The sequence below is a fragment of the Pseudopodoces humilis genome, chromosome 3 (genome assembly GCF_049639895.1).
Source record: "Pseudopodoces humilis isolate 2021_Gansu_Grassland_sample_001 chromosome 3, ASM4963989v1, whole genome shotgun sequence".
Classification (NCBI taxonomy): domain Eukaryota; kingdom Metazoa; phylum Chordata; class Aves; order Passeriformes; family Paridae; genus Pseudopodoces; species Pseudopodoces humilis.
In genome coordinates, this window is record NC_142202.1 from 15,343,684 (window position 1) to 15,368,976 (window position 25,293).

General features: G+C 38.1%; 1 protein-coding gene across 4 annotated transcripts in view; it reads left to right on the top strand.

Moving 5' to 3' along the window:
* Positions 1–858: 858 nt before the first annotated feature.
* The window catches only part of LCLAT1 (lysocardiolipin acyltransferase 1), a 111,810-nt gene continuing 87,375 nt past the window's right edge, over positions 859–25,293 (top strand). Inside the window, exons 1-2 of one of the 4 annotated variants that reach the window (XM_014252970.2) lie at positions 859–986; positions 1,133–1,305. The gene's annotated coding sequence lies outside the window, so the exon portion shown is untranslated. Of the gene's footprint in view, positions 987–1,132; positions 1,306–6,327; positions 6,408–25,293 lie in introns of those variants that run through there. The other 3 variants (XM_014252969.2, XM_014252968.2, XM_005523276.3) reach the window with 3 other exon arrangements.

A 25,293-nucleotide genomic window follows, 5' to 3' on the forward strand; every position in this document is an offset into this window, starting at 1 on the left:
ATAGACCAAATTGATGACTGATTCTCAAGTCACAAGTCCACAAAGGCACTCTCTAAGGCAGTAAGTTCTCACTGGATCATTGTAGGTGTATCAGAAGAGACAACTTTTTTTTTTTTTTGTCCTCAAAACTAGTTGCAGTGGGAAAGAAGGATTCCAGAGGGGGAGTGGCTATGGGGGGAATATATCCCTAAGTGGGTCTGGGATCAGGTTTTGCCCTTCATTTGCTCTTTGCAGGAGTTCTGAGGAGGAACATGCTCATCTATGCGCATGGAATTGATGTGGAATCACAGAGAGCACAGGTTGCTTTTGTCCTCATCCAGCAGCTCTTGTCAGCCGGGCATGGACTCGCTTTGGTTTCACACAAACGTAAAACTTTATTTAAAACCTCCTGGAGTTTCCCTTCTTGGACTGGGGGTTTCACCAGGTTTGTTTACCTTGTAAAAACACACATGTGGAAAGAGTATAAAGAGGTTAACTCCATCAACAGTGAGCGGAGGCAAAGGTGCAATAAAAACTGAAAACACAGCCCGTTTCGGGGAAGGTTAAGAGAACCCATCTCTCCACAGCAATGGAAATCATGCCACGGTCGTTTTCCACTACTCTCCCACCCCACAGGCTATTTTATGACAAATTCCGCAGCTAAACAGTAGTACGTTTTTTTCCCCTTCGTGCAGCGCTGTGGGGCGGATGAATCACCGTCCCTCTCGGGCTAATGCCCGAATTCAGGCGCTGCTTTGCCTCCCCGGCTGCGGCAGCCCCGGCGGGCCGTGCCCCCACAGGCCCGCCCGCTCCGAGCCCTCTCCCGCGCGGCCCCTTTAAGGGGGGCCGGCCTGCAGCGCTGCCATGGCAACGGCGTGACCGCCGCGACCGGAAGTGAGCGGGGTCAGAGGCCGCGGGAACATGGCGGCGGCCCTGGCGCCCACGGGAGGCGGCGGCGGCGCGGCGGCCCCCTGAGCTCCTCCCGCCGCGGCGCTGCCCCGTCCCAGGTGAGCGGGGGGCCGCCGGCGGAGGGGGGGCCGGGCCGTGGCGCTGGCGGTGGTAGCGGCAGCGGCGCCGGGGCTCCAAGGCTCCCCTGGCCTTGCCGGTTCGTTCTTGCCCGCCGGGCTCTCACCCGCCTCCCGTTTCTCCGCAGGCATGGTCGCCGCACTGTAGGAAGGCCGGGAGCCGCGGCGATGGAGGAGAGCGCTTGAGCTTGTCTGCGGAGGAGTTCCGTGTGTGAGAGACCTGTACGGTACCCGAAACCTCGGTTTCAGTGCTGCTGCTTTTGCTGCACATGGAGGAATAAATAACTGGAGGCCTGTTGTTGTAATCTCATCCTTAGTATCTTTCCTTTTGGGGAAAAAAAAACAGTGTCTTGTTTTGACTTGCACATACACAGAAGCCAATCAGTTTTTTTCCAGCTGTAACTGGGTGGTTTTCCTTGGTTATTGTGTGTTGTCACTTTTCCCGTTAGTATTTGCGTGTGTGCTGCTGTCTGGGCTGGATGTGCCCTCTGGCAAAGCTAAACTTTGACCTGAATGGTCTCTTGTGCAGTAAATGCAGGGTGAGTGCTGCAACTATGCTCGGAGCTTTGCACAACCGGGCTGTTCAGCACATAGCTGTGGCCACAAGAAGAGGCACACTGAAAATGAACACTGGAGTTAAACTGGGTATGCAGCTTCACACTGGTGCTTGTGTGTATTCATTGCAATGCAGTTCTTGGTCACTGGACATCTTTGATCTCTACTTTTGTTAGTGCATGGGGTGCACTACACTGATGGGTAGTGTATTACACTTACTGATTGAAAGCATCACTCTATCTCACTTATTTCATAGCAGCTGTTTGTTCTGTTCAAGACATGACCCAGCCTCTGCCTTTGGACTTTTCAGTTGTAGATAGCATAGTAACATTTTAAAGTTTCTCAAGCGTGAGCTTATTCCACTGTGAAACAGAGATAATAGATGGGTACCCCTCCATCTTAACAAATGGGGAAACTATGATTAAAAAAAAGCCAAAATATGCCTTAAATTGAATGCAGAAATCTAAAGTGAGTTGGTTGACTTTGCAGACATGTTTTACAGTACTATCTAATAGTCTGAATGCAAAGCTGCAGTGGAAGCTGTACCTCAGCAAATCAAGGTACTCTTTACCAGTGTGTGTTCATAGTTTGGTCAGTGTGTGGGCTGCAGCTGAAGAGTGTGGTCCCACTCCTTTCCATTGCTGGCCATGGATTCTTGTTGCTCTCTTTGTAGTGGATTTAGTGGTTGGGTAGTTTCAGGGACAGTTGATCTAACAGTTTTATGGGGATGGAAGTTATTCCAGTGAGTGCTTGCTCTGATATGAATGAAAGCTGTTTCTCCTTCTGTGCTAATGTAACCCAGCTGTGGGTCAACCATAATGTGAAACTGTACCTCGAGAAACCAAATCTCAAACTGGTCATTCAGAAAATCAGAACTACACCTCAAACTTATGAAAAGTTTGGATTTATAAAAAGAAAAGTCAGCCATGTGTAGGGAATATGTGTTAAGAGTGACGAGAGTATGAGCCTGTGAAGGAACTTTCTCGTCTTTTCAGGGTTTTTTCTCCTTTCACTGCTTGCCAAAGTGTTTCTGTACTGAAAGAGGGAAGTCACTTACAAACCTTTATTTAGATCTCAGGGGCTGGTCCACCATGTATATCCAGGGAGGCAGAATCTTGAAGGAAAGATAATTTTGTACCCTACTATGAAAGCCAGACTGAGATTCTGCAGGGAAACCTTGTTTCTGGTATGGTCCAGCTCCTCAGCCTAAATGAATTTTGTTTTCATGGTGTTGCCTGCCTTCCCCATGAAGGCAATCTGGAAAGAAGATTGGAAGTGGAATGAAGTGTCATCTTTGCACCCACCTGGGATTTTAGCAGTGCTAGGATTTGCTGGATCAAGTAACCCTTCTCCAGTTGCTCATGTGGGAGGCTGTCATGTGTTTCATCTGTTCCTGCAGAGTCTACTCCTTCTGCAGCTATTTTTAGTAAAGCCAGATTTTTAATTCTTAGATTCTTAATCTGAGCTGCCATAGGTGCAAATCCTCTTGTCCTTTTTCTGGCTTTCTATCAGATTCTGTCCAAGACTTTTCCCCATAGAGTTTCTTTCTTTTAATTTTTGTTTGGATAGTCTCACTTGTCACTTGTCCCATCCTTCAACATGCTGCTACCTCTCATTCCTCCCAACTCTGCTTTACCAAAGCACATTTTTTTTTCTACTTTTGTCTGCTTCTTCCAGCTTCTTGGGATGTGCAGAGTCTTTGTCTCAGTTTATTCTTTCCTCTTACCTCATCATAATTTACAAATAATCTGTGTTTTCCTCTGTCCTTCTTTCCTTATTACGTTCCCCTCTTCTCCATTTACGGTTTTGTTCAAGGCTGTCCCTTCCTTGTTCCCTTGTTTCTTCAGGTCATGGTGCTGGGAACACACAGACATGAGGCACTAAGCTCCATAGTCTGGTTAAATGTTTTATTGGCACTGGCCTGAGGACAGCTGGCTTGTTTGTGTTGTGTGTGTGGTGCTTGGTCAGCACTTAGGGCTAAGAGCGGGAGAGGTGGAACATTTGGAGAGTTGAATTTTTGGAATGGGTCCCTGCTGACTGTGGGCAAAGGCTCACAGTTTGATTTTACTATTTGTTGTCTTGGCCTAACAAGTAAATTGCTCCTGAAAGACAATTCTGCATTGTGAATTGTCCATTTTTTTTACTGTATCAGGGCACAGTGAGATGTGATAGAGCTATGTTAGCAGAATTCTTCAAACATAACCAAAATGTCTCATAATTTTTTTTTTTTTTCTTAGCTGAGCTAGTTTACTTGTGAATTTGACCTTGTTTTGATACAATAAATTTAATTTACCTAATTACATTTGTTTGTATTAGAGCTGTTGTATGCTTAGAGGTTAAAAACTTGAAGTCTTTACTTGCCAGTGCAAAATTAGTAGTTTCAGTGGGTTCACACACTATCCTTTTATGAGTTTGAGAAAATTAATTTTCTTTTAATCTGATAATAGGCTTAAGGTGTTTTCCCCTTGAGAATGGAACTGCTTTTTTTCACCTTGCTTTTCCAAGATTTTGCATGTGTGATACTAAAACTCTCCCGACTCTTGAGGAGCTTGTTCCAGGCATCCTTTGGTATAAAACCTGCTACTGATGTTATTTTAGGTATCAAGGGAGCAGGTATTGCTTTCATTCCAGTGTTTCTGAAAGATATTTCTTAATCTCGGGTGCTTTTTCATTGAGCTTGCAATGGTTTTATTATTTTTAAGGTGTCCAACATCTCTTAACTGGTGAGAGAAATTAATTTTGATTTGCTCTTCTCCTTTGATGGCAGCTCCAGAGGTGCTGTGAAGGCTAAATGAAGACTGCCTCATGGCTCTGTGTGAAGCAGTTGTGTGGATCACCTCACACTGATGGTAGAAAGAGAATTAATTTTTGCTGAAAAGTTTCTCTGGTCCATTATAAAATTACCGTTTGAATAATGGTGGTCCTGTGAACTGCTGGGTCCCCAGACATGCTCACAGTTCCTGTGTGTTTTCATATATAAATGACAGATTGTTTTGTACTCCTTTCATCAAATCAGTGAAACAACAGACTGGGCTGTAGTCAAAAGAGTCAAAAGATAACTGAACACTCAGGCTTTCAAAGGAGACCAAGAAATAGAACACAACGAAGTCATTTTTTCTTCCTAAATCAAAGACAGACTATAAAAGGCAGTGCAGGTACTGACAAGTACATGCAATCATGATTTTGAAACAAGAATGGAGTTATTTTGAATTTCTTGCAATCCTGCATCAAACTGATAAAAATGATTGTTGCAGATCAACTTACTTTTCAAAGTAACTGGAATTTATGATGGTTATACATGAAATGTATACATTAATGTAAATTAATGTATACATTAATGTAAACATATCTGGGGTGAGCATGTGGTTATGTTTAATTTTTGTTTCCTTTTAACTTTTGCATGGTCAGCATGATAATGATCCCATGCAGATATGAATGTTAATTGTAAAGTAGCAACATATGTTCTATAACCCTTCAAATCTATTTAAAGACCCTCTCTGGTGTTTAAAGGTAAAAATGTTGCTGTCTTGCTACACAGGAGAGCTTGGGTGAAATGTTTTCTGATGCAGTTTTAACTGGGATAAAAGGGCTGAGTATCCTCTGTTCAGCTTGAGCAGCTCTTGGAGAGACATTCCATGCTTTTTTTTTTTTTTTTTTTTTTTACTCCTTGAAGAAAATTCTTGAAGTAATTAATTCCACATCACTTGGTAATTCAGCTCTTAGATTTCATTATGGTTACTCCTATCTAGTGTTGGTATTGATGTTTAACATTGGTTTCCTCAGTCTTCACACAAACAGTCTGCATTTGTTCAGATTGAGTATTAGTATTATATGTTTGAATTCAGAAGATAATTGCATATCTTGCAAATTACCCAATGGCTGTTTCATCTTGAAACATTTAGAAATCCATTTCAGTTTCTCATAATTATAATGTTTTAGTCAGACAGCAATCTAAACTTAGGACAGCACTTTGGCAGTGATATGCTTGTTTTTCTGAAATGAGCATAGTTTTTGTGGTTAAATTTTCCTTTCATTTAAGTATAGATTTTAATCAGTATAAGCCAAACTTTTCCAACCATCTTTAAAATTAGCTCAAGACATATTTTAAAAAGCATGTTCTCCTAATGTGATTTAACTTACGTAGAAAAATGTATGCAGAAGTTAATGTTTTTAAGCTGATTAATGCTTTTGAAGTGTTTTTACAACTTGTTTATAGACAGCCTCAGATAGGATACTAGTAGTTTCTTTGTAATCAATACTACTGAAAGCACTTCATGCTGTATTTCTGAAATTTGAAAGGAAGCTGTTCAGAAGGAAACTGTAAATTCCACTCATCAAGCAGCTAAATTACAACATCAAAACAAAGTAAAATGCCTCTGTTTTTCCAGATATCTCTGCAAGCAGTGTGTGAAGTTTTGGTGATTACTGAAGTTTTCATTGGTTGTCTTGTATGTCCTTGGGCAGGGTATAGTTACCATATTCAGTTGGTGAGTTAAACAGATGTATAGCAAGTGTAGAGCTCTGGGTAAGGGATATTCAGCATTTCATATATTTCCACATATATAGAGAATCGGGAAGGAATCTGAATTGCATCTATCAGGTGACTATGAGAGCCCACTGAGTTGCTGCTAAACATTTGGTGTTTTCAGTTTCTAGAAAAGTAGTAGAAAAATCCTCAAGTAAAAAGACCCCAAAACCTGTTACCAACCTTGTATCACTGTTTTTTACCCAAATGCAGAAAAAAAGGTCTTGGCTAAACTGAGGAAGTTTTGCAGTTGGCAGTGTTCAGAGATGGAGTCAATCTGTCAGCAGACTTCTCTTCAGATAGCCCATTTCTTCTGATCACAGGTAGAGAAAATTCTTTTCCCTAAGTGTACGGACAAATGTAAGAGAATGATGAGTTCTCTGGATTTCTGTTATGTGTTTTTATATGAGATGTGCTGGTTAGCTTTAATAAACTGTTTCTCTAGTGAAAATAACGCCAAAAAATTCTGTCCTAGTTTGGACATGGAACTGTGAGAAAGCTTATTCAGTTTTTTAGACGTTTTATTTTATTATTCAGATGCTAGAAGGACTAGATCCTTCTGTTTTTTAATACCTACAGTAATCTTGCATTTGTTCAGCTGATCAAAAATTCAATTTGCTATCAAGATCATGTTTGTGATCTGCTTGAGTGTAAAGAGCATTGGTTTTGATAAATCTGATACTATTTTAGCAAGAATAAACAATAATAAATTTAATAATGACTGGTAAAGCTTTCCTTTTTTCTTCTAATTGCTGTAGCTTGTGCTATTGCTTTTAAGAAACTTACATGATGAAGCACTTTTAATTTCACGCAATGATTTTTTTCTCATGAGTTTGACTAACTCTTCCCTTGAATTCTTGTGCTACAGTGGGAATTTCTTGAGCATTCTGCTTACTGAATAGCAGTGACATGTTTTGTCCTCATTGAAAAACAACTTTTAATTCTTCTGGAATGATAAGCCAGGAGACAGTGGTGACCACATGCTGATCCATGGAAGATATAACTTTGCAAAGTGAGCCAAGCTGCAAATGGGCTTCTTTTTTTTATTTTTTATTTTATTATGGTCCGAACTTGGACCTTGTTTCTGGTTCTGCTGGGTAAATTTTTGAGATCGTGTATCAGCTGGAGCTAGGGGCCATATGCTCTGGGGAAGTCATTGCTTGGTTCTTTAACAAAGCCAAGGAAAACTGCAAAAGATTTCTCAAAAAGCAAAACAAGAAATATTTACCTGTTAAGTCTGTGTTGGCAACCAGTCCGTTTTAATTTTTTTTTTCAACTTGTAACTCATGGAAATCCTCTTTTCTTGAGTCCAGCATTTTAGAAAGTGTGAGGTAATACACTCATGCCAAGGTTATTGAGACAACCTGTAGTCTGGTAAGGTAAGGCTAATCATTTCCTTTCAGCCTCCTAAACAGACCGTAGCATTCTTCTGGTCCTCCCTCTTCAGTGTGAAAACACCACTAATCTGTTAATTTACCTAGTGAATTCCTTTAAAAAGAAAAAAGCTTTAGCAATTTATTTTGGTATCCCTTGTTGAGTTCAGTAGATTTGTTCTTGGGACAAGTAAAAACAATGGGCTACCAGTGAGCCATGTGTAATTCATCATCAGATAATGGAATTCCCAGTTAATGTCCTGGGAACTGGCATGCATTTCACATTTGGAAAGAGGGTGTTTGGTTTGTTTGAATCTCTCTTAGATAATTACAGACTGTCTAGGAAGATGGAATGTAGTGTTCTGGTTGTGTTTGATCTTTCTGAAATTTGGTGATAGACTGTTTGAGGAAAGGATTGGTCTTGCTGCATTTTGTACTGCCTCCATGAGATGGATAAATTTTGCACTAGAGTTTCCTTAAAAAACTACTCGCATCTCAATATAATTTACAATAAATGTTTTGCAGACTCATCTATTTCTAACCATTGGAAGTGACAAAGGGTGTGTCTCTCCCAAAATTATGGCTTTGCTCAGAGAAGTGTGTTCTTTTATTAGGAACATCAGGTTTACATTTTCTCTTGAATACCAAGTTTTAAATTAAATCCTTACAGCTATCCACTATTTCAAGCTCTTGCATTGGTCTACCATTCATTACAGAATGAATACTTCATTATTTTGTCATAAATTATTCTATCTTGAGATGCCAATTTCCAGAATTTCCTTGGAATAATAATTCCTATAAAAATGTATCTCGCAGAATATTTTTACTTGTGTTGCAATAAAGATAGGCACAGTATGTATTGTATCTCAGTCCTACTAAGAAGAAAGGATCTTGGTCTCTTTGGTAAATATTGAGAAGAATTTACTTTTGCACCTCTCTCGGATACAGTGTTAGATATTGAACAGTGTCAACTCCACTAAGAAATAAAAAACCCCACACTTTAAAACAATGCCTGAATTGAACAGCTCATCTCATTTAGATTAGGACAGTGGGTAAAAAAGCTGCATGTTTGTCTTGTCTGCCACCTTAATAGTTTTTGAATGACAAGTGCCTGCAAAGTTGTCAAAGGTCAAACAGCTATTTTTTTTTTGTGTGTGTTCTAATTACAGTAGTCTACCAAAGAACCTTGAGAGATGACTGACCTGCAAAACTGAGACAATGGCTCTGTAGTTATGGAAGTATGGAAATTAAGTTTAAGCAGGAGCAAATGTGGCTGGAGTGGTCACAACGGGGATATTGCTAAAGTGGTTGTTGATAGCCCAGGAATACGTATTACTTTTCTGCCTAAGGGGAAAAATAGCTGAAATTATGTGGGTTTTGTTGAAGTAATTGCAGTAGGCTGTTCTACTGAAGAGCAAACATGATGTGTTACACAGCGCCCCTGTGCTTCTCTTTGAAAACATACTAATAGCAATTAGTTTTTAATTGAAGAAAATACCTTATGAAAAATTCAGAGTATTTAGTAAAATTTGGTTCTTTCAGTCACATGTTAGCTGGGTTTTCAGATGGTCTGCCTTCTCTCTGTGCCTTTGCAGCTTGGCAGACCTTCACCCTCCTGCAACAGCTCCAGGCCCCTGAAGTAGCTGTAGGAAATCCTTCCCCTTTTTAAAGGGAAGGTGTAAGTTATTTCCCTGTTGTCTGTGACCACGAGTTCCTTCTGGTCCTTGTTCATTTTACATGTTGTCAGTGGCAAATAGAGATGCTAAATTCAGCTCTTTTTTCAACTTTATGTAAGGCATCCATAAAAATATTTTAGGCAAACTGGCACTGCACATATTGCCCAAAGCTTTGTTATTTATGAGTTCTGGGCATTCAGCTTGCCTTCAGAACTGAAGCATTGCTGTCAGCAGAAATGAATTTGTGTACTAGAAAGAAAGAAAGAAAGAAATTTCTAATCTCCATGATATCTTACTGTGTCTTGAAATACAAAAGTAGCTGAAAAGGGCATATTTAGAACAGGCTTCTGCTGAAGTTTAGAAATATGTCATTTATTCATAAATATAAAATAGGCAAACCTTAAAATGTAGGGAAGTTGTCCAGTAGCTTTGGATTTTAGTGGAAGATATTCTTTATGTGCACACTATTAACACAGATGATACTGTTTACTAGAAGTATCACAAAATGGCACATTGACTAAGAGATGCCCAAAAATGGAAAACAGTAATTGCAAAATATTGTTGTAAATATAGTTCTACAGGCTGCAGAATATTTTAGAATAAAAATTTTCATCTGTACAAAAAATGATTTGATCTGTTAGAAAAGTAATACTTTAATGAATGCTTTTAGCATAACAAGAGGAAAAAGAAATTACGAACAGGTATTTCTTTATCAGTTAAGGACTGCTCTTACTCCTGTGGCTCTCCAGCCATTTTGCCAAAGGTTTACAACCTTTCTGGGAAGTGTATATTACAAGCTGCAAACCCAATACCTTTGGCCTTAATATCCTGCAAAGATTCCATTTCCCCAGGATTTTTGTTTGTGGAACCTTTGTTCTTCTACATCCAGCTGGTACAAGTGTCTCTCTTAAGAACTTGTGTTTTGGTGTTTACATGGGTAGGTGCCCACCCTGAGGAGCTGCATCTACATCTGTGAGACCTCAGTGTCTGTCCTCCTGAGAAAGATTATGGTGTGCTTTTCTGATGTCAGTGTTTTGAATTATTTGGGAGGGAAGTTATAAGAACTTCCCTTTCTGGTTTGGGAGCTATTTGTTACAGAACTGCCTGTTGTTCTTGAAAACAATCACCCAGTTAACATCTCTCTCCTAAGCCGAACCTTACTGAGATCTGTCAGATTTCCACCAGACATGGGAATGAGGAGTAGAACATAAAAGAGAAGTTAATGTTGCAGTGGAATCTGGAGAGAATCTGTATTGTGGGCAAGTATTTTTCCGTTTTCCAAATGTTAAGCTTCAACCACGTTAATAATATTTCTACAAAAGTATTACTCAGCTAATTTAAAGCAAAACCCTAGAACTGTTATATCCCACATGGCATGAAACATTCCTGGGTTTTTTTGTTTTTTTTTTTTTTCCTTGGTGTATTAACTTCTTACACAGAAAGGAAATTAATTTTAGAAAGAATGTTATACATAAACCATTTGAGACATTCTCTCTTAAGGAAATAACATCTGTCAAGAAAGATGCAGCCAATGTTGAGTTGTATTAAAAACATTGTAAAGGAAATATTTCACAGTGAAAAGTGTTTAATTAAAACATTTTAACTATTTTTGCTCTGGAAAAAACTTAGGAAATTTCTATATAAGCATCCTAAATGCAATCATAATAAAAGCTCAGTTAATTTTTTCAGAAGGAAGTTAGCTTAGATAAGTTGTTCCTTAATGTATAATAAAGAAATTTTCTGACTACAATGTAGCTAGTAGGAAAAAAAGAAAAATAAAAGAAAATATTTGGAATCATTACTTTATTACCTTCAGATTACGTAAACATGCTTTCATTGATTTTTCTTGATGGACAGAATTTATTTCCAAAGGAAAATAGATTACCTTTTAGGGTTTTCATATTAATGTTTTTATTTGAAACTCGGTTCTTTTATGAGCATTTAATAGCACTAGAAGACATTATTTTGCTTCTGTAGAGGAAGATTGTGAAGTACTCATAAAAAGGTACCTAGATTAGGCATGAGAAACATTAGATATGATAGGATTTGCTCTTTCTTTAACTCAGTTGAGCCTGTTGGTTTAAGGAATTGTACACTGACTATACAGATTTCTTCTAATGGCTTGAAATAAAAACTTTTGCTTTAATTAGCGCTTTGCTCTTTCATCCATTAGCCTGTTGGACCTACCCTGAAATGTAGCAAATACAGGAACAGCTGTGTCTGATCCCTGTCTAGATAATGCTCCAATTGTTTTATTGTTGGTTTTTTTTTGTTTTAATTTAGGTGAAGAATTTGAAGGGAGTGCTTGGAAGTTATGGGTTTTGGCCAAGTTAAATGTTGAGGTTTTGATTTTTAGGAAGGCTTGCATATTGTACTTGCGAATGTTGGGTCTTCTTCTAAGATATCCTACCTTGTCCATACCAAGTGTTTTCCTTGTTCCTTGAAAATATTAAAATGACATTTCTTAAGTTACATGATTGCTATTAGAGGTGAGCAGCTGTTATTATCCCAGATTCTCTTCACAGTAGGCTCATGGTCTCAGACTTCGTTAAAATACCAACAGAAACGTACGTGACAAGTGATATGTGGGCTAAGTTTTTTAATGTCACCCACATCTCTGTATTTGAACTGACAGGATGTGTTTCCATTAACACATTATCTTTTTTTTCCCCCTTAAAAAACTTGCTGCTTACCATGGCTTGTATTTTAGGAACACCTTAAAGATTTAAAGAATGTGGTCTGTAGAACCCATTTTACTTGTTGCACGTGCTTGATGTTGTATCCTGAACTGAATAAAGGATTGGAGATGATCATGTGAAAGTTTCTTTAGTTAAATGCCACTGAAGACCTGGATTTTACTTTTTGCTTAAAAAAGCAAGATATGTAACATTATTAACAGTAACTACTTGTGATACTTGTATTTGAATAGTAATGTTCCAAATTGGACATTTGTAAAATAAAGAATTCAAAGCTTTCACAGCTGCAACTGAAGCTGATAACAACTGTGAATTGTGCTTGTGATGTACTGCACAGTGACAAATATTCTGAAAAAAAAATCAGTCTGGAGACATTCCAGATTAAGCAGACACAATTCATATGCTATGTGCTGTAGACCTTTAGTTATAAAAATATAAATAGGATCTTTTGTGAAAATAAATTACTGAAATACAACACTTTCAGATAGCAGTATAATAAACTTGAGATGGAGGAAAAAAGGGAAAAAAAAGGGTTTTGTCTTAAAATTTTAATATCTGAACACTCTACTATGGCAAAGGGGAAAAAGAAATAAAAAGTAGTTTCTTCTGTGTCCTGCTGTCAAGGTCTGTGCATTAGATAAGGTGGGGTTCCTGTGTGAAAAAGCAAACCAGTGAGGGAGCAACAACCTTTAAATCTGGTGCTTTATAATTTCTCTGTGTTTCATTGTGCAGCTTCAGTATTCCACATGTTTTTTGAGTGTTGCTGAATCCCCTGATCTCTGCTGTGAATATAGCAAACTGTACTTATGCTGAGGATGACTCCTTGGTAAATGTGATGCTCTCCCTCGCTAAATTCCAGTGTTGCTGTATCTGACCAAAACACTTTTCAGGCTGAAACTAGTCATTATGTGTTGAATTTCCACAGAATCAACTTCATCTGTGGTCTGAGATGATGGTTTCCTGACAGTCTGTTTTATTGTAGGCAAATGATAGATACCCAAGATCAATGTTGATTCCAAAGAGAGGTCACTGGATTGAGTTCCTGAATATAGGATCAAGAGCATCAGAAAAAGAAATCTGTCAGTATTCCAAGTTATTTCTACAAAGCCATTTACAATCACAAATGGTTCTGCAGTTTGACTGAATTCTGCTTTATGCCTCTCACATCTTGCTTTGGCCCAGAGTGAAGAAGTTCCTTGTCTATTTACATATGCATGGTTGAGCATGTGGTTATTGTTCCAAGAAGAGGAAAATAGCCTGTTCTAATTTCTCAACTCACATTCTGAAATTTTCCTCACAGTAACTTGCGAAACTTGTATTTGCCATCCAGGACCACTTCTTCCAGTTTCAGGCTGATACCTCTGCAGTCAAGGTGAAGGATGTTGATGATGAAGGGTGCCTTTCTTCCAAGGAATTTATACTGGAGCTCTGGGCTTTGACTTTTATTGTCTAATTGGTGGTAACTTTCCCTAATCTTTGTTGGTTTTCACAGTGAATTTCAGCCTCCTAAAAATGTACTTGAAATTACTTGATATGAATGTACCTTAGTCTTTGTGATATTTAGAATGAGACAAAGCTGACTTGATGAACTGGCAGACATCTTTGTATTGCTAACTTGGAGAGATGCATTTTAAATTAGGTGTGAAGCTTGCAGTTTTAGATTCATCATAGTTTATCTTATTTTGTGATCAATTAAATCTTTTTCAGCTTTTGATGGAGGACACAGTGGCCACCTTTATTGGTACATCTGATAACAACTTACAATTAATGCCTTGAATTCTCTACTAGTAGTAAAGAAAAAATCCTCTATGCTTTAAGTAAACTTTGATAGGAAAAAGTGTTACCATTTCAAAGTATATTTCTGTTATGTGGTCTGCATAATATGAAGTGACTAAATTATGCTATCAAAATGTGTAACCACTTTACAGAAATTGCAGGTTGTAGATGTTACTTTTTAGGGTATCTTGCAGCTGACTTGAGGTGGTTCTTAATGTATAGAAAATCCTACTTCCAGCTTTAAAGAGTCTGTTATGATATCTGTAAATGCAGTTTCCCATTTATATGCTTGATATCACTATCTGACTATGGAAGCTAGAGATAGAAAGTTATAAAGAGAAATTATTTGACTAGATAAATTGTTATGGGAGAGTTCATATTGAGTCCCATTAGCCATGTTGTGTTGAACTGCAGCCAGACATTTTGAAATACTTTTAATCCCTAACGTTCCTGAACAACTGGAGGAGAATCCATTTCTAATATTCCTTCTAAAAAGGATTATTATTTATTTTTGTTGTAGTTTGGTCTAAGAATTTCAGTGAAGTATCAGGAAATTGTTATATTTTTCCTTACTGACTAATGCAGTCAAATCTGATTTGAAGCTTGGAATCTGTTACCAGTAAAAAAGACTTATAAATATGCTGTTAGAGGTTTTAGATCACTTTCAATTTTTTATTTTCTATAATATACCTAAAATCCCATTTCTTGCTTGCTCTGTTGCCATTAATCTCTTTGTTCTTTGCTGCAGGATTAGTTATTAAAAATTCTGACATCCTAAGAAATGCTAATCACATAACTTCTCATTTTCTTTGTCTGTTATATCCCTTTTTCATACTGCAGATTACTATAAATTGCTTTGGAAGCACTATGAAAGAATAATGACTTAATATAAATAAGTGTAAAGGAACTTGCAGTTGTTGCTCGTGTCTTCTAGTCTGCCTAGGTATTTGGTCCTCTTACCAAAATGTGGATGGAGAAAAGTTGGAAGATCAGTGAACTTTTTTGAAAAAATATATTTATGGTTTCCTAATGCAATTTGAACTATTTTGATAGGTTATGCTGTGACACAGAGCTGCTATTTTTTTTTCTCTCAGCCTTGCAATATTTCACAACAACATTATCAGTTTTATTATTTGTTTCATGAAGCTTAAACTGTTTGAAATGAAGCTGAGGACTGGTGAAATTTTAAGTGACTTTATATAGTCTCCTTGATTTTGCAGCTCACAGGGAGATGTTTTCAGACAGAATTAAGTTTCCTGAAAGTTGGCTTTAATTGTTCTGCTCTGAGTTAGGACCGGGACTAAAGCTGTTATTGTAGTGGCTAAAGAGGAAACCCCCTCATGGTGAATTTGGAGGGCAATGAGCTCTCTTTGCCTTCTTGTAAAACCCTGTGCAGCAGCTTAGGTGAAACTTTGAACCCTTCAGGCTTAACTTCCCAGCTAATCAGGATACTCTAGATTCTTCCAGAATGTTTTAGGATTGAGTCCCTGCACAAATACATACTGGATATACTGGAGAGAGTTCAGTGAAGGGCCACAAGGACAGTGAGGGCACTGGAGCATCTCTGACATTGAGGAGAGGGTGGGAGCTGGGACTGTTCAGCCTGGAGGAGAAAAGGTTTGGGGAGGGACATGTTCTCAGTGCAAGTACCTGAAGGGAGGCTGCAGAGAGGGTGGAACAAGGGTCTTCTCCGTGGTGCCCAGTGACAGGATCAGAGGCAATGGACACAAACTGAGACACGTTAAAAAACACCTTTTTTTACTGGGAGGGTCAGTGAGCACCAGCACAAGATGCCCCAGGTGGCTGTGGAGTCTCCTTCAGATATTCATAAGCTCACTGGCTGCAGTTGGTCCTGCTTGAGCAGGATAGGACCAGAAGACCTCAGAGGTCCCTTCCAACCTCAGCTATTCTGTGTGGATCTGTTGTCTGTAGTGGTGTTTCGTCTGTATTGGTTTGAGATGACTCATGGATGATTCTCTTTAAAAGAAAAAAATAGCTTATTAATTCTTGTAAAATTCTCAAAGGAAATAACTACTTAGCTCTAAGTAAACTGCAGAGTAAGGGGTGTTATTTGGGGAACAAATTTCCTTTCCACTTTTAAGACTTGGGAATTGTGTGAATTGAAAACGGAAGCTGTAGTATTAGCTGCTGTTAGAGCAACTTAAGTGTATGTTGTAACTAAACCACCCTAGGAAAATAATGCTCTTTCCTGGGGGGGTGGGGGGGCAGGACAAAAGCACTTGCTATGTAGTTTTGCTATAGGCTGTTTCTCCTCTTGTGTAGATGGTCTTGCCTTGAAAGAAAGGAAATAAACACTTTAAAACACAGGAAAACGTTGTTGAGCCACAAAAAAAATAAGTTTCAAGAGTGGTTTTGATACTTTTCACAATCTCTCTCATTCTTGATTCTTGTTTTCATTTTGATAGTGACAGTTTAAAGAGCACTGTTTGAAAACCATGGTTTTCCTTAAGTGATGGAAATCTGCTCATCATTTTTGTAATGTTTCCATTTTGAAAATGCTGGTTTATTTTCACAACTCTAATTTCAGTGACTTCAAAACGTGCCTGTACATTTTAATTTGCCTTCTTAACACATGCTTTGTTGTTAAATGAAACATTTTTATTGGCACAAAGATATTTGCCCCACCTATTTTCATTTGCTAGTGGTGGGAATGGTAACATTAAAGGCTGTTTAAAATATATGAAGGGAGTTCTGGGGTCATTCCCCACCTGTTGTTTATGTTGGTTTATGCAAGAGTAGTCTAAAGTAATTATGTTGGTGAAGCTCTGTCATTTAAGTAGTGCTTTTGGAGACTCACAATTTGCACATTAACAGGTTTGGCTTCTTCAAGCAAAACTTGTGACTTTTGTATTAGTGAACAGTGAATACTGGCAAGAAAGGTCACAGCTTTAAAGTAGCCTAGAGTACATTGTACTATGTTATGGAACAAAAGAGTAAATACAGAAAGTCTTTGATTAACTTCTCCTTTTCAAAGTGTCTTGACCTTTATTGAGTTCCCCTAGCTGACATTTTTAGAAGACTTTTAGTATTCCTTTCATTATAAAGGGTTTATTTGTGTATTTGCTCCCACATATTTCATTGTCATCTTCTCTGCCATTTGATTTTCTTTAGTTATAATGGTATCTACATTTCATATCAGCATGGTTTCTGTAGTAGTGGAGTGATGTAGTCCTTTTTTGTACAAAATTCTAGAAATTCTGTGACTAGATAGTGTCTTGGTAGACAAAAGAAATATAAAGCGAAATTCAGTGAAAAACAAAAAAATTACCAAAGCTGAAAACACCTAGGAAAGCATTTGAAAGACAGCATAATATATTCATGTTAGGAGTAAATCACATAGGATTCACATCACACATCTTCCTATTTTTAGTTTTAAAATTATTAGTTGCCATTTCTATTTAAAGATAATGACATATTTAGTCAGACTTAATGCAAGTGAATCATAGTATTGCATTATTATTGTATTAAACAGTGACTGTTGGTTGTGTTTCTTATACTCCTTATATTTTGGAGGGCAAAAATAACTTTTCAGTGCTCTGGAAGTTGCTCAGACATTTCAGTCTGGGGTGGTGATGAATAAATTATACTCTAAATAAGGCAGGCTACAGGAATTCATATTTTTGTTTTTTTAGACTAGCTTTCTCTAGCTGGCACCTTTCCTTCTCTTTTACCCCCTGTGGTTTTAGCCATGTAGGCTGGATAAGATTTCAGATACTGGTTTTACAAGGAGTCACTGTAGACTTGGTTTTTTTACATGACTGTGCTGGTTCTGCTGAGCTGGTGGCTCTCGGCTGTTTTAATGGGGGTACCAGTGGTGCCTTTTAGTATGATTGTGTCCTTCCTTTGCCCAGTTCCTCTCATGGGGTTGCTGCAGGAAAATGAGAACTTTCTCCAACAGTTAAAGGTTGATTAAATATTAGTAGTTGGCACCTTGGACAGCTGGCCAGCCCAACCAGACCTCCCTGGCATGGCAAGGCAGCTTCTCAAGAGCATCACTTGCTCTGTAATAAGTCAACAAATCTCAGATGTAAGATTTATTCTTCTCCTTACTACTTTCTTCCTCTTTAATACTGTGCTCCCTGGAGCTTTGAAGCTGTTTTTCACACTCTGAGCCACCATTCACAGCTAACAATGCCTCCTAGTAAGATACTCTATAAAATGGGAACTTTTCCCTAGAACAAGGTACTGCATTTAGACTTCATTTTAAAGTCACAGGATTTTAAGTGTGGGGCTTCTGACTGGTTACCTGCTACTGGTAGCTGAGTGAACCCAAGGGTGTGATTTGTACCTTTGTTGGTCGAGTGAACAGGTTATCTGGCTGCTGTCAGTCCTTCCTTCATGAATTTGGGTACTCAGCAAGAGTGAAGAAGGCTTAAAGATTGCTTGTAGAACAAAAGGATTAGGTCTTTTTATGTAGAAGACAAGATCAGTCTGCTAATGAATGAGTAATAGTGAGAAGAATGCAAGCCTGAGTATTTTATGGCATAAGATAAATGTTAACAGAGGCTAAGAATAAACTCACCATCTCTGTCTCTTGCAGGCTTTCTTCCTGCACCTTCTTATCGAGGTGTCTGACAAGACACTGTCAGACAGGACAACTGGTTGCACTACTGCTGATTGTTTGGCAATTCCTGTGTTTTCTCCACTGGTCATTTCTTTGAACATCATACAAGATAACAAAGTTTCCTAGGTTAAGACACTGGAAATATTAATTCTCCATAAATGTTGTTCTGTTCAACACAAATCAGATCTGAGTTTACAGAATACTTTCTTTCTTCAGCCTCGGCAATTTTCCAGTTTTCTGAGGGCAAGCAGCCCAGCAAACACTCCTTCAGACAATTCCTCATCTTTCTCCTTTTTCCAGAATGAAAATCAAAAAATATTTTTTTTTTAATGGGTAATGGGGGCCAAAATAACAAAAGAAAAGTGGGTGTTGCCACTTCTTGCCAAGTTTTTTGTAAATGTTTCTTTCCTTCCCTATCCCAGCATAATAGCAAAACTTCCAAAAAAATCCACAAAATAAACCAGACTCCTTTTCAACCTCTGCTCTAATTCATAATAGATACAATGAGGAAAATGCTAGAGAACAAGTACTGTAAAAGGTATATGATTTATCTGACTGTTAAGGTTTTATTCCTCATCAGTTAAGGTTGCAGAAAACTCTAGGGCAACTGGTTGGTCTTTGATGATGCTCAAGTGTTATTCTTGTGTCTAGGGTATCAATTGTGTTGGTGCCAGTTGCTTTAATTTTCTTGGTTGCAAGGAATCTTAACTGGGGCATGAGTGGATAGATCTGTAGTTTAGGGCAGGCAGGAGTGAAATACTGTTACAAAGAAGTGGAAAATGAGGAGGTACAAGCTCCAGAGAGTGATTCTTGCCTAGGGGTTCTCTCCTGCTTGCTTATTCCTCCTCCAGTGTTAGTGAAATGATTAGAAATAGTAGGGAAGGGGAGGGGGCATGGTAGGCAGTGTGATCCAGGAATTAGTGTTAAGCAGACCAGAGGTGGGATTAGAAGCCAAGGCTGTGCTGGCAGAATGAGTTAATACAAGTGAAGGGGCAAAGAGCACTGCTGGATCAGAACCTAAGACCAAAGGGCAGCAAGAGGGATGGGAAGCAGGTTCTTAGAGAAATAATCAAGATGTTATCTGTGGCTACAGAGCAAACCCTGTGTGGGTTTCTTCTGTACCGGGAGTGTGTGGTAACCTCCACTGATGGAGTTCACAAGGTCAGCTCCTTGGCTCGTATTGTGCTGGTGGTTGGCTGCCAGCTTTTGTCTTGAGTCACATGTGTGGCTTTTTCTGCAGGTTGTTCTTAATTTAAATTATTGTAGCTACAATTAATTCATTATTATGAGAGTTTTTATGAGATTTCCCTCCCCCCCCTGAGGTGTTTTTTATCAACAAACCATTGAACTTAAACATGTTCATACGTGTGATAAGAAAGAGCAATTTTTTCATCAGTGGCTTTACTAGAAGAAATTTTGTTTGAATTTATACATTCAAACTGTTGAGATTGTTGCCTTTTGATGTGTCAGACCTGCACAATTGATCCATATAATGAAATGTCTGTGTGTGAACTGTGCCATGAGACATTCAAACAGCTAATAATTAATTCCTTGAAACCGTCTCCATGTATGTGAGTCATGGTGGGACTTGTGACCTCCCTAAAATGTTCGGTATTTTTTCAGGATCCTCATTGTGACCGTTTCCCAGGGGCTAAGTATGTATAAATTATTTCCAGGTCAATGATTGTCAAAGTAGAATTCCAAATCAAAGGAAACAGCCATACAAATTGAGACACAGTCTGGAATCTAAGTACCATGTCTGTGTAGGGAAAGAGCTTCTCAATTCCTGTGTTTTTGCTTCTATTTTGATTGCTAATATAGTTTCTTTTTTATTTATTTTGGAAAGTGCTAAAGCTAGAAAATTTGATTCACTGTGTCCAGGCAATGTCTCATTGGAAGACTTGTGGAAAACCACACTTGTTCAAGACAAACATGATGTCATTTCAGTAGCAGAATCCCTTTGTGAGTCTCCTGGAAACAAATGCTTTGCATGAGGACTCAATTTTTCTTGTTCTGAATTAATTCAAACAAATTACTCTGCAGACTATAGTCAACTTTTTTTGAGAAAGCCTTTTCTTGGGCCATGTTCAGAGTCAAGACTGACTGTGAGTGATGTTCAGGAACTGCAGAGGTTGTAAGCTTGTGAACAGGTAAATGTATCAAGCAGAACATTGTGCTTCAGTCTTCTGAGCAGCTGGGAAGATCAGTGTTCTTTACAGCTTCCAGCAGGTGTTTCCATCTGCTCTCCAGACTATTGTGCTCTCCATAAGAAAAGTATGTTGGCCTAGAACAGCAAAGCAGCTTGCTTTTCTTTCTTTAAGTAGGTGATGACTTAAGATATTTACAGAGGAAAGAAGATAATTTGCTTAAGTAAAGCCAGTTTGTAATGGGGATGTTGGGAACCCATCTTTATCTCTCGGAATCTTTTTTCCCCTTCTACATCTGAACATTCATTCCCAGGTTTCTGGTTTCTCTAGTGCAGGAGAAAAGAGAAGGTTGCCTCTGAGTGTCAGGGAGGGACTTAAGATATAAATCCAAATGACCTTACTGGGACTTTGACACATTTGCTTTCTAGCTGATTGAGAACATAGCCATGAGAAGAACGTGCTTGGGAATTTTCCACCTGCCCATTTGACGCAGAAGAAGAAAGAAATCATTCATTTCCTGACAGCATGTCTGAAAGCTGGAGATGGAATAGTTATTTAATGTGTTTGGGTTTTGGCAATCTGATTCATAGTTTTTAAATGCTTGTAGTTGCCAGTTCTTGATGCAGTGCATTTTTTTATTCCATGAATAAAAAGATGCAGCAGACAAATCTTCAGAGTGTCAGAGCACACTGTGGCCTATTCTCTGTTTTGTTCTCCCTCTAATAGCAGGATAAATAAAAGCATTTTGAGGCCTGTCCTCTTCCATCAAGTTTCTGGGAAAGAAAAAAGAAAGGGTGGGGGAGAGAGGGGGAGGACAACAGCATGGAAAACTTTATGAAATTGCTTATGGTTTCCTTTTCATGTGAAATTTCCCTGAAATTTTCCCCATGACTCATTTCCTTTTTATTCCTTTTTAAGTCCGTAGTTTGGGCTTTTTAATTTTTTTTTTTTCTTTTCAAAGACAAGTTGGTAGCTTTTTCCGGCCCAGTGTGATGTTGATTTTGCAAAGGTATATATTTTGCATATAGACATTGCAGTCCATTCTCCATATGGGCAGTTGTCCTCTTGTCTCTAATTTCTCTGCACATCAAAGACAGAAAGCAAGGAATACACAGGAAGTGAGGAATACATTTCCACAGAAAATGGATATTAATCCTGTGTATTGTGTGAGGGAAGAGGTGGTGGGAGGTAGGTTTTATTTTAGCAGATGTGGATTGATGCTTGCAAAGGTGCTGTGCTGAAAGGTCAGTGAGAGAGTTTGTAATGGTTTCGTAGCTTTTGGCTTGCAGTTTTCCATTCATGCTGATGTATACTACCTGCTGGATGTAGAATGTTCTAGCACTCATTCCCTGAAATGTGACCCGCCGTCTTCTAAGTAATAAAGGCAGCTCTTTTCTGGATTGAAAACTTTTATAATTAATTCCTTTTCCTTGCCCAATGTGGGAGATGCAGAACTTGACAGAATGCCAGTCTTTCACCAAGTCATAATCATTGCTACTTAAAAATGGAACCCCAGAATACTTGTATTTACTGCGAATCCATCTAGTCTGACCCAACTTTTGCATATGTTTAAAGCTCTACAATCTGACTTCATTTGCAAGGGAAAAAAATCAATACTCTCAGAGTACTTGTACTGCTAAGACTTACTTCTTTTGTGGAAATACACACAAAAATGTGTTCCTCTTGTGCAATTAGTGTTTAGTAAAGCAATTCAGTGCATCTGAAGAATTGTAAACTCTTGAGGACCTTGGCAATGTTTCTTGGAATATTTGGTTCCATAGAAGCTTGTGTGATCAGATCACCAAACTATGTGAGTGCTTCTCACAGTGAATTAAGGCTACTCCTCTCTCTACCCTCATCCAGGCTCAGGCAGACCGGGGTGAGTATTTTAAAAAATGTGATCCCGCTAGTGAAGCAAAATTATTTAAATTCCCAATCATTAATTTACTGGAAAATAAAGCTTAAATACTGTAAGTAAAAGCGCCTGCAGAGGTTAATTAGATTTTGCTCTCTACATTGGCAGAGTTATCTTTGATTTACATAAACTTATACTACTTCTATAACTAACTGTTCCCTTTTTTACAACGTATGCAACCAAATGGAGAACCTTGAAAGAAGAATGTCTCTTACTCTTTAATTAGAAATCCCTGGTCTGCTCTTAGGCAGTACAGTCCTCCTAAATATTGAAAATGTCATGGTTTAGCATCCTCATCCTTTATGAAAAAAGCTTATCTTGTAGAGAAATGAAGTGACTTCTTATCTAGGCCCATTCTACATCATTAACAATTTCTTTTAGATGGACAAATTGTTACATCTGAGCAACAGGTTCAGGTTCTCAAACATCTGCTACAGGCTCAGGATACTCAAAAAGAGGTCTCAAGAGCAAACTGGAAACTGAAACCCAAAATAAGTTTAAAGTAAGTTGATAAAAAATATAAAACTACCCACACACACCTTCCTATCCCAATATAACTAGAAAAATATCCCCTGCATTAACCTATAGCTGTTATCTGGTAGGATCTTGCAAATGCTGAGAAAGTGGCATTTTCCTCAGCTGTGGCAATGCTGTCTTAGTTCCCCTTTCTAAAGTGGAGTTTTCCATCCAGGAATAAAGAGCTGTGTTGCAGCTCACTTTCAGTTATGCGTTTCCATATGTAAATTCTTAGCTTGTTTTGGGGTATCAATACATGTAAATATTGATAGATGCTCTCTAACTTTGTTCAACCAGATAGGAGCCCTGAGCAGCAGCTTCTCAATGTCATTTTTGTGTTCCTGTGTCTGAACATACAAATAAATGTAAGGAGTAGTTGTTGAGAGGCCAAGTTCTTAAAAATCATGTACATGCTCAGAAAGTCCTTCGTTAAATTAGGAAAATGAAATTTCTGAGCTTGGTCACTATTCATTCTTTCGGATTATGAAGAATTTGACTGGAGACTGGCTGTTTGTGGTGTATTATTACTTTTGTCCAGTTTGTCTAAATGAGGACTGAAGTTTTGTGGTTAGCTTGCAATTGTCTTTATGGATCAAAATTACCGTATCAAGATACGGGGAAACCTTTTTGCAAACCAACTATTGTTGAATATTTTGGAATAGCATTCCATAAACATTTGTTTAAGTGATCTAATGATATCTTCCAGCTTTTAACTTTGAGGAGGACAAGTCCATGATAAAATGCCACCTCAGTCAAACACAGTTTTTCCAAACCGGTGGCATTGATTGAAAGATCTTTTGTATGTTCAAATCAGCGGGATCAAAGTGAAAGAAAACTGAAGAGGGAGCTATTTTGCAGAAGCAATTAATTTTGCAAACAGATTCTTTTTCATTACTGAGGTTTGTTATGATTCTGCACATTTAGTCATATGTATAAAGAGAAAAATGGCAATTTTATTGTCACTTTTTATCCTTCACGTATCTCAGTGTGTCTGATGGCCTGACTCTTGAACTGATCTCCAAAACAGCTTGAAAGGGCTAAATTTCATTACATTCTGAAATTCAGTTTAGAAATCCAAGCTGTGTGGGTCTGCAGAGATAAACATGTTTTTGTAAAAAAACCTTTTATTCCTAACAGAAAACTCTTCCAGGGCATCTTATACCTTTTTTCTTTCACCTCTTTTTCTCAGAGGAAAAACTTGAAAAAACATTGCCTGCACAGTAATTTGCATTTCGAGGGTCCTAATGTCACAAAGATGAGGCATTCCTGAGGTTAAGTGTCTCTCTAGCTCTTCCTACTGTAATTGCAAATTTTACCTAGGAGTTCTAAAATATTAACCCCCTGTAGATCAAGCCTCCATGAAAATAAGCTGTATGTATGTTTGCTGCTTCACAGGGAGAGAAAGTGCCGTTTTCTTTTGTGAAATTAGATTATAGGATGAGCCTTCTGAATGGAGTGGGATGGGGAATGAGGGAGAATAATTCCAGTGACCCAACTTAAGGTACTTATGTAAATACCCAAAATGAAATGAAGGAAATCCTTCTTTGATGGATTGGTACTAGACTTGGCAAATTCAAAATTGCATAAGGTAGTTTTGATCCAGGATTTTAAAAAGTCTCTACTACTTTGCTGGTAGGAAGCAGTAGGCAGCTAATTTCTTTTCAATTTAATCTTTTCACAAAGATTTTTTAAAAATAAAAACAACCAAACCCTTACTCCAAAAACACAGTAATATATTGTATTGCACATACAAAAGAGGTGAAAGCTAAGTTAGAAGACAGTTCTTGAAAGTACTTTAATATCTATTTAAACTAAAACACTTGAAGAAATGTGCTCCTTTACATAAGCAGGTCTGGTTGTGGAAGCTGCTTGTGGTTTCATGTTTCATCACAATAATGGCAGCTTACACATGCTTGCCAAGAGACCATTACTGTTTCTTCTGCTGCTCAGGCTCTTCCAGTGAAATATCTTTAAGGTGAGAAAATGCATATTTAACAGAACCTGTCATCACTGCCTGTGCAGTGAGAGAGGTTTGTGTGAACTTCTTACCCCATTCTACCAAGCATAATTGCTGATGCTTCCGTGTAGCAAAGTTTAATTAAAAAAAAATTAGAAAAGGATAAAATAATAATAAATAATAATAATAATAGAATTAGATGTGATTTACAAGGAGAGGTTTTAAAAGTGGCTTATGTAAATAATAACAATTATTTGATTGTAAATATTGTATTCTACAAAGAGTGTTTTCCTTTCTGTAAGGAAAAATTGGAAAATATTCATCTGATGTTGTTAGAAAACAGGTTGTTCTATAATAAAACCTTGATACTTTAAGTTTTTTATTTTTATCCCTTAATGATATTCCTTTCAAAGAACCAACTGTACCTTTACCTCAACATCCTTTGCCTGATGGAATCAAATGAAAGAGCAGCACATGCTAGGACTAATGAGGACTTACCCATGTGCTGTTTGACCAGTCAGCTGCTTCCAAACAGAGTTCATATGGCTGTGTTGTTTCTCTGGGTTTG